We start from the raw sequence: 9,339 nt of genomic DNA, 5'->3' as shown, positions 1-9,339 counted from the left end.
AGATATTTAGTAATTGTTCTTCGTATGGATAGCATATCTTAGAATATATTGTGAGTGCAAAACAAATTTGTTCTTTAGATATGTGCTGGCCATAACCCAGAAAGCAAGGCAGGGTAAATGTTCATAATTATTCCCCTGATATCCCCGAGTCAATCCATGTTAAAATCTGGAAAAGTTTCACTTTTCTTTATTTTGATAGCAAATTTTTTGAAGTAAATAGTTTTATTTTAGAAAAATGAAGATTTTTAAGTTCTAAAACTTGCATATATTAATGTTCTCTAGTCAGGGAGACGGTACTGGTGCCCCCTCGAGCAAGTCGATGAACAACTGGATGACAGTGCTACAGTGCAGTCGGGGAATCAAATCATTTTTACAGTTTCAAATAAGGTCCTGCTCCCTTTCCTTGTGGATTCAGCTCTGTAAGCATGGTGAATGTTCTGAGAGCCTACCAGACTTTCTCTAAGAAATGTGGCAAACATCAACCACAGGAAATCACACACACAGTACAAGAAAGGCAGGGACTCTCTGTATGCCCAGGGAAAGTGCCATTGTGACAGGAAACAGAGTTGTTATAGAGTCGGACTAAGCCTATTTTCTGGAGAAGGGTTAAACCTACAAAGAAGATTGTTTTGAGGCTTGAATGCATTGAGCCCAATGGCAGATCTAAGAGAATCCTGGCCATTAAGAGATGCAGCATTTTTACTGGGGAGGAGATAAAAAGAGAAAGGAACAAGTGATCCAGTTCTGAGCTTTTTTTTATTAGGAAAACAGAAATCCTGGGCTTTCTTAAGCTGGGGAAACAGTTGGTGTTTCAGGAGAGAAATGACGTAGTGTCATAAATAAACTTTCTCTGAGAGGAAAAATTAAAAAATAAATATATAAAAAAAATTAGATTCCTACAGGAGGTAGGGTTCTGACTTTACATGCAGCCAAACTGGGTGCAATCTCTGGTATCCCATATGGTTTTCTTAGCATTGCAATGAGAGATCCCTGAGCACAGAGCCATGAGTACCCCTGAGCGTCACCAGGTGTTGCGCAAATTCCTGTTTCCCCCCTCACATAAGGTTCACTGTGGCTAGGCAATGCAGTGAAGGGGACAACAAGCTCTAATGACAGTATTTACTCTCCACCTATATCTGTATATTGAAACTCTGGTGGTCTTGAGATGAGTATTTTCTCACCCCAAAAGTACCTCTTCTCTGTCCCACACCCAAGTCTAATGTTAACTCAAATCACAATGTTACAGACACACTAAGAATCTCAGCTTCCCTCCATGGCACTTTAGGCCAAATGCCAGTTTTTGTGCAGACATCAATCTGAGCCACGCTAGATGCCATTGTGCACACGGAGGGAGGAATTTTCCTGTTACTAAGGCAGTATCCCTGCCAAGTATGCAGCAACCTGGCCTCAGACCCACTGCTTTTCCTTGTGGGGGTTCAGAATAACCATATGCCAGAATCAATAAATAAATGGGAAACATAATATCTCTTTATGGATCACTAAGAAAACGATGGCTGGATGAATCAGTCAGGATGTGAGATGTGTGCCGAAAGTAGATAGCAGACCAAATGTGATGACATCCCTCTCAGTGTCTGTGTTGCAAGCCATAATGCCCAAAAGTAGAGAGAGAGTATGGGGAATACTGTCTGCCATGGAGGCAGGGGGAGGGTGAGAAAGGGGGTGTATATCGGGGATATTGGTGGTGGGGAATGTGCACTGGTGGAGGGATGGGTGTTTGATCATTGTGAGATTGTAACCCAAACATGAAAGCTTATAACTATCTCACAGTGATTCAATAAAATTTAAAAAATACATACCACTTTACTTATTTAGCACTGTAGCACTGTCGCACTGTCATCCCATTGTTCATCGATTTGCTTGAGCGGGCACCAGTAATAACATCATTGTGAGACTTCTTACTGTTTTTGGCATATAGAATATATCACAGGTAGCTTGCCAGGCTCTGCTGTGCGGGCGGAATACTCTCGGTAGCTTGCTGGCTCTTGGAGAGGGACAGAGGAATCAAACCCAGGTTGGCCGAATGCAAGGCAAAAGCCCTACCTGTTGTGCTATCACTCCAGTCCCCTTTTATTTATTTACTATTTATTTATTAATTTTGATATGGGAGTTCATACCTGGCAGTGCTCAGGGCTTACTCTTGGTTCTTCACTTAAGGATCACTCCTGGTGGACTTGGGGGACCACATGGTGTGCCCGGGACGGAACACCATTTCCTTGCATGGTGTGCAAGGAAAATGCCCTACCTTCTATCCTATCACCCTGGCCCCCAAATAGCTCTTGATTAACAGCAAGTACCACATATAAAAATAAGCTTATTCCTGTGTCAAACAGGCCTAAATGTGAGTTACTCCAGGGATTTCTGGGAGATTCAAAAATCTATGTTAACAGATTGGTGGCAAAGCCCAATACAACTGGATACATTCATAACCCCCTCAAAGAAAAGAGAGGATTTTATGAGAACTCTTAAACATACGGAAGCTAATAACTAGTCGGAGCTCAAAGAATCAGTCGCTCATGGAAAATATTAAATCAGCACAAAAGACAAATCCTCCTGGAAACAGACCCAATATGGGAAAGAGGAGGCCAGAAGATGTCTCAGTGGCATAAAGCACTTGCCTGACAAGGGAAAGGCCCTGAGTTTGAATTCCAGTGCCACCCACATGCACTGAAGTAACCCTGACCAGTCTGCCCTGAGGGATTCACAGAGAGCAAAGGCCCTGAGGCAGACTCAAAAGATTAGAACGAGCCAGGGCCTAATAGTACAGTGGATAAGGTGCTTGCCTTGTATGCCAATCACTTGGGTTCTGTCCCCTATATCCCATATAGTGCCCAAAGGACTGCCAGGAGTGATCCCTGAGCACAGAAGAAGGAACAAGGCTGAGCTTCATGTACCATGCCCACACCCACAACAACACCCACAGCCCTGACAAGGGGATCCTGACTGTGGCCATGGTCTGGTGATCCCTGGCACAAAAAAAATAATTACAAATAACAGAAGAGGAATAGAATGAGCACCTGTAGAAAGATTCAGCTGATGTTTCATCAAGGAAAAAGAGGGCTGTGAAAACCTTCTGTAATTTATGAAAGGTGAAACTGAATTTAGTGGAGGACTGCAGAAGAAACCCGATTGAAAATGGAGTTGGTGATCTGAAATATCACTCACCTTATTCTTGTAGAACTCCAAAAGAAGAAAAGAAGGATGGTGTTAGAGAGGAAAGAGGAGACCCAGAAAACAGATTTCTGGGGTGCATAAGGAGAAGAATGCAAGAAGAAAAATATATAAAATATATAAAAAAATAGGTATTTTAGCTTGCTCTGGGGAGGAAAAAAATCTACTGAATAATAAATGAGAAAAATAATTAGTTGCTTCTTTGTTTTGGTTTTTACTTTTGGGCCACACCCAGTGATGCTCAGGGGTTACTCCTGGCTTTCCACTCAGGAATTACTCAGGAATTACTCCTGGGGTTGCTTGTGGGGACCATATGAGATGTCAGGGATAGAATCTGAGTTGACCAAGTGTGAGGCAAATACACTACCCACTGGATTATCACTCTGGTTCCCAGAAAAAAGTAATAAAAAATATTTATATATATATTTTTATTGAATCACCATATGATACACAGTTACAATTTTTTAGGTTTCAGTCATACAACATTCCAACACTCAACCCTCCACCAGTGTACACTTCCCACCACCAATATCTCCAGTTTCCCTCCTGCCTCTCCTTGAAGGCTGACTCTATAGTAGGCACTTTCTTCTCTCTCTCTCCCTCTCTCTCCCTCTCTTTCTCTGTCTCTTACTCTCTTTCATTTTGGGAATTACGGTTTGCAATATAGGTACTGAGAGGTCATCATGTTTGTTCCTTTATCTACTTTCGCACACAGTTCTTATCCAAAGTGACCATTTTCAGCTATGATTGTCTAATTGGTCCCTTCTCTATCCCAACTGTCTTCTTCCTCCAGCACTTGAGGCAAGCTTCCAACTATGAGCCAGTCCTCCTGGCCATTGTTTCTACTGTCCTTGGCTATTAGTGTCACACTATTATTTTTATATCCTACGAATGAGTACATCTATTTGCTCTAGCGGGCACTAGTAACGTCTCCATTGTGAGACTTGTTGTTACTGTTTTTGGCATATCGAATACACCACGGGTAGTTCACCAGACTCTGCCCTGTAGGAGGGATACTCTCGGTAGCTTGCCAGGCTCTCTGAGAGGGACGAAGGAATCAAATGAGTACAATCACTCTATGTTCCCCTCCTTCTGACTAATTTCATTCAGTATGATACTCTCCATATCTATCCAGTTATATTCAAATGTCATTACTTCATTTCTTCCCTAATGGCTGCATAGTATTCCATTGTGTAGATGTATCATAGTTTCTTTATCCAGTCATCTGGTTTTGGACATTGAGATTATTTACAGATTCTGGCTATTGTAAATAGTGCTGCAATGAACATAAAAGTGCAGATATTTTCTCTGTAGTGTGCTTTTGGCCCCAGAGTTATATTCCCAATGTTTTTGATACTAATCCCTTATGACATGGGTATTGGTAAATAATTTTTCCTTTTCCATGAGCTGTCATTGTATCTTGTCACTATTTCTTTTGAGGTCCAGGAGCTTCTTAGTTTAATATAGTACCATTTGTTTATCTTTGCCTTCACTTGCTAGGTCAGTGGCTTCATCTTTGCAAGCCAATCAACATAATACTGCACTGTAGCATTGTCATCCCATTGTTCATCGATTTGCTCAAGCAGGCACCAGTAATGTCTCCCCGCCTGCAATGGCAGAGCTACCCGTGCCTCTGGGATAATGGTCGCTGGGGGGGGGTGGGGCGGAGCCATTCCTGAATTTTTTTTTTTTTTTGTATATCAGGAAAGTTCACGTGCCCGCATAAACAGCCGAGGGGTTTAGAGAAATATCCCAGTCCCATATACTGGAGCCCTGTTAGTAGAAGCTCAGTGTCGCCGGGGCTCCATCTGGAGAAGGCGGGTTGGCTGCACCTTCTCCGTCTGGCACCCCGGTGTTGTTGGCCAGGTCTGGGGTCCTGAGCATTCTCCGGCTTGTGGTGCCACTGGCCTGGATTCTTCACTGCTAGGTGTGGCAAGATGGCCTGTGTGTGTTTTTTTTAAAAACTGGGTTTTTGTTTGTTTGTTTTTGCTTGTTATTTGGGCCACACCCAGCAGGGTTTACTCTTGGCTGGCTTAGGGAACTACATGAGGTGCCAGGTATTGAACCTGTGTGCAAGATAAAAGCCCTATCTGCTATTCTATCTCTCCAGACCCCCATTTTATGCTCTGTTTATGTACATATCTCTCTTAGAAGATCCCAAGTTCTCTAAGGCCAAATCGATCTTTGAAATCCTTTTAGCACACAGAATATTGTCTTTCACAGAAATAAGTAATGTGTTTATGTTTCTTCACAACATCATTATTTGTCAAAGTGCAAGAGGAGTTGACCTACCCAAATGAAAATCTGTCTAGGTAGCTATTTTAATATTTGAGAATGTTTGAGAATGAACGATTTAGTTTTTTGTAAAACAACTAGAAAAAGATTATAGAAAATTCTCCCTCAGCATAATACTTCACTAAACTTGTAATTAAAAAAGTAAACATGTAAAAGAAATGCCCCATTAAAACTAAAATAAATAGCATATAGTAATCTATAGAGCAGGGTGCAATTATATACAAAAGATCCATAATCTCAAAAGAGTGAGAAGGAAGAGGAAAGGGAGCAGAAGTTAAGGAGGGTGGAGGAGAAGGGAAGAATTCTCTATCAGAAATCTAACCCGGAGTCAGTCCTGTCATCTGCAATTTGCTTCTCACTGTAAAGTCAACAAGCAGCAGCCTGTATACCTTTGTGACTTCCCTTTAGGCCCCAGATCCAAGGAAAGGTTCAGGAACAGCAAAGTAAAGAATAAGCTAGCATGTGGGGAAGATTGTTCAGAGAGCCGGAATGTACGTTTTGTATTCAGGAGCCCCCAGTTCATGTCTTGGCCCTGACAACACTCAGGGGGGCTACAAATTCCACCCCCCACTACAGAGATGGAATAACCCCTGGGCACTTCTTGGTGTGACCCCCCAGACAAACGAAGTATGTGATTTACCTACACAACATTGCATGTTAATCTCCCCCCACACCGTATTTTTGTCTCAAAATACTTCATCAGAGGTGTTGAAGGTGAGATGGGCTGACCTATTGTGCCCAGAACAACGGGAAGGAGTTACGAAACAGTCACAGATGTATATGATGAAGACAGGATGTTCTTGCCTATAAAGGTGATGCCAAAATGCAGGTAAGCAAACATATTCCAATATTTGTTTTGAAAATTAACTTTTCTCAGTATTGATGTAAATTTCCTTTACACTTGTGTCTGGTAAACCAGGGTTCCAAAATGCCATTGTGTGTGTCCTTCTAAAGAAAGAGTTCAGGACCACATTCCCCAGTAAAAATATCCCTGAGAATGTTTATGTGTAGTCTCCTGGAAAAAATAATTTCCATTTTTATTCTTGAAATTTGTTCTGTTAATACCATTGAGGGCTTGGATACATAAATTCTCTCAAGGTTGTTTCTACTCTAGAATTTTGGGCTTTGAACATAGTAAGTCTTTAAAGTCACACCTCCCTCTGTGATGTGAAGACAGAAAATGAGTAATAAGCATTGCACCCTACTTACAATTTCCAACACTGTGAAACAGAGAGGTACCATCAACAGGAAAGCACAGAAAGGACTCCATACTCCCGGGAGTGATTCTAAGACTCATTAATGTACCTTCTCATTGATTCCACAGTCGAACTGGCAGGAGTCATCCTCACCTCCCACTGGGAAGAAAGTAATTAGTCACTAGGAGAGGTAATTCAGCTTTGGTTCTTGTAGAAAACAAATTAGCATATGTAAGTCACCAAGAGATAAAAATACTCTGCGAACAAAGAGAGTATAGAATAAAAGAATGTCAGTTGTAACAAAACAAAAATTTTCCAATTTTTTCCACCAATTTTCTCCTCCTGTTTATTAAGTTCCCTCTAGACCAAAAATAGAAGTGACAAATATAAATCAAAGTTAAACAAAACTAAGTTCTGTTCGGGTTTGTAGTCATAAAAGATATCTTTAAAATAACACAGGATTCCAAAAGATACCAATAACACTAAAATACATTTATCAAATTCCAAAATAGTACATTTAAGGTAGTTTGGCTGCTTTATTAATAAATATTGGTAATAAGTTGCTGTTGGGCTGGAGCGATGGCACAGCGGGTAAGGCCTTGCACTCGGCTGACCCGGGTTTGATTCCTTCTTCCCTCTCAGAGAGCCCAGCAAGCTACTGAGAGTATCCCCCCACCCTGCAAGCTACCCGTAGCATATTCGATATGCCAAAAACAGTAACAACAAATCTCATAACGGAGACGTTACTGGTGCCCACTCGAGCAAATCGATGAACAACAGGATGACAGTGCTACAATGATACAGTGATTAAGTTGCTGGTCTATTTACCAGTAAATTTATAGTAAATTATTATTGTTGTTATGTGACCGTACTCCTGGCTCTGGACTCAGGGGTCACTCCTGGCAGTGCTCCATAGACATATGCAGTGCCAGGGAGTGAACTGGAATCACCTGGATGCAAAGCAAATGCCTTAACCCTGTGTTATTTCTCCAACCTCTATAGTGAATTATTTTTTTAAGAGCTCTGTCACAATGCACTGTGATGGGATAGTCCCCCTGAGTTCCTGACACAAATTTCCTGCGATCTCAGTATAAGGGCTGCCAGATCTGTTTCTGCAGCATATCACTCGAGAAGAAGACTGATGATTTCAGTTTTATCCTGGAGGGCCTCTGTTGCTAAGGGTGGAAGTCGTAATTATGGAATTCTTCAAGAGTATAATCATAAGCGATTCCTTAAAATCTCTCATGAAATAAACTCAATAATCTCTTAATCCCTTTCCTTAAATGTAATGCCAGCCCAGGGGCTGGGCACTAATTTTTAAAACCTTTGTACACTAGACCAGTGAATACCAGAGTGTTAACACCTGGAATGCAATGGGATTTGACTTGTGACAAATGGCACCTCAGGGGAAAAATATAATTAGAGTCTCCACTGCTTTGGGGAAGCCTGGCCTGGCATTAGGGAAGCAATGAGACAACATTCATGAGTCTAACTAATCCCCATTTGCGCCCCCCCACACACACCCATTTACTTGGTAGAGCACCGTTGCACTGTAGCACTGTCGTCCCATTGTCCATCGATTTGCTTGAGCGGGCACCAGTAAGGTCTTATTGTGAGACTTGGTGTTACTGTTTTTGGCATATCGAATATGCCACGGGCAGCTTGCCAGGCTCTGACGTGTGGGCGAGATACTCTCCGTAGCTTGCTGGGCTCTCTGAGAGGGACGGAGGAATCGAATCTGGGTCAGCCACATGCAAGGCAAACGCCCTATCCGCTGTGCTATGGCTCCAGTCCACTTGTTAGAGAGAGGATTTTGAGTCCCTGGGGCATTATATATATCATTTCAAGTAACTTGGGTCTGCGATGTTGCCTCAAGTCCTTATAACTCTAACGTAAGAGTTTTTCCACTTGGAGTGTTGCCATCATTATCTTTTCCTCTTCAACCCTGAATCTCGCCAATCACAAGATTTTTGATAACTTCATGAATTTGTGATGACATTTAATAATTATGACACATAATAATGTCACACAAGCCCTTTCTTTTTTGTTTTTGGTCACACCTGGCAGTGCTCAGCTTTCTCCTGTATCTGCACTCAGGAATCACGCCTGCAGGATTTAGGGGACCAGATGGGATGCCTGGGATTGAACCTGGGTTGACAGTGTTCGACGCAAGGGCCCTACCCATTGTATGATTGATCTAGCCCCATAATTCCCACTCTGCCCTAATCTTAAAATTAGGCTTCTCAAGGTTAAGATTCTTTACCTTCTTAATCTTAACCTTCACCTTCTTACCCTGACACTTCTAAACCTTCTCAACCTTGCCCTAGCAGAACTCTAACCTTCTCAAGCAGAACTCTCTTCTTTATCATGAAAGAGTCATAGACATCCCTCCAGTAAGAATTAGCAGTTTGATTTCTTTCATGTTGATGAACAGCTGTAGTTACAATCAATTCCCAATAGGTTCTATAGTTCATTCAGCATAACCCAAACAGCCAACATTGGAAGGGTATGGAGACCAGGCAACAGCAGGTGTTGGACACAGTAGCTCTCAAACTCTGGCCATGGTGGCCCAGGAGCTTTGGAAATTGCTGAATCCTTAATACCTGCCACACTGCAAGACACCAAACATTTGGGATGGGATCCTGGAGTCACTACATTA

At 42.0% G+C, this 9,339-nt stretch overlaps 1 pseudogene; it reads left to right on the top strand.

Moving 5' to 3' along the window:
• The first annotated feature begins 425 nt into the window (after window positions 1–425).
• On the top strand, window positions 426–748 carry LOC129400073 (60S ribosomal protein L36a-like; annotated as a pseudogene).
• The last annotated feature ends 8,591 nt before the right edge of the window (window positions 749–9,339 follow it).

This window comes from Sorex araneus, chromosome 1 (assembly GCF_027595985.1).
Source record: "Sorex araneus isolate mSorAra2 chromosome 1, mSorAra2.pri, whole genome shotgun sequence".
NCBI lineage: Eukaryota > Metazoa > Chordata > Mammalia > Eulipotyphla > Soricidae > Sorex > Sorex araneus.
This window is presented reverse-complemented; position numbering and strand designations above follow the sequence as displayed.